Genomic DNA, 1,010 nt, shown 5'->3' on the forward strand with positions numbered 1-1,010 from the left:
CACCTCAGCCTCCCAAAGGCGCGGGATGACAGGCTGAGCCACCGAGCCCGGCTTGTTTTCCTTTTGCAAAACAAACCTGAGACTGAGGCAGGCACTTTGCTCTGTTAGTCCCTTTTTACTGGGACGGGTGTTGCTAGTGCCATGATTAGGCTTGGTCTATTTTTAAAACAAGACAAGATAACACCGAACCCCAGAGGTACCTTTGATGGGCACGGCAGCGGTAAACACCAGAGTTATTGTACAGAAGGAAGTGAGAGACTCAGAGCCCCAGAAAGACTTGACAGTTCTGTGTTATGGGAACAAAGAGGCTGGAAATTGAGCCCTGGGTGACTTCAGTCCAGCTAGGGAAATGATAGGGGAGGGAGGGAGAGGGCTTGGCGTGAAGAGACATCCCTTTCTGGTGGCAAAAAAGATGGGGTTGGGGCTTCTGCTGATTCTTTAATGACCCCCAATTGCATACAGCTTTCTAAACAACTTTTTTTTTTGAGTTGGAGTCTCACTCTGTCACCCAGACTGGAGTGCCGCTCCAAGCCACAGCAGCCTCGACCTGCTGGGCTCCGGCGATCCCTCCGCCTCAGCCTTCCGAGGAGCTGGAACTACACGCGTGCGCTACCACACCCGGCTAATTTTTTTTGATTTATTGTAGAGATGAGGTCTCGCCAAGTTGCCCAGGTGGGTCTCGAACCCGCGGGCTCAGGCAATTCACTCACCTCGGCCTCCCAAAGTGCGGGATTACAGGCTGAGCCACCGAGCCAGGCCTAAACAACTTTTTTTTTGGAAAGGAAAGACAAAAACTGCTGCCCTCTCCTTGTTCTCTAAATTACTTTGAAATAAAAGACAGCTTTTTGTCCTTAAAACATTTTTCTGGCTCAGCACAGTGCTGTTAAAGAAACCACTATGCGTGTCATAAAACTCTGTGGTCTCGAGATTCAACCCCTTCTCTCTTTCTGCCTTTCTTTTAAAAAGTTTTATTTACTTATTTTTTAGAAACAGCGTCTCCCTCTGCCCTG

This window comes from Carlito syrichta, unplaced genomic scaffold, assembly GCF_000164805.1.
Source record: "Carlito syrichta isolate Samal-C Ts95f unplaced genomic scaffold, Tarsius_syrichta-2.0.1 Scaffold307293, whole genome shotgun sequence".
NCBI lineage: Eukaryota > Metazoa > Chordata > Mammalia > Primates > Tarsiidae > Carlito > Carlito syrichta.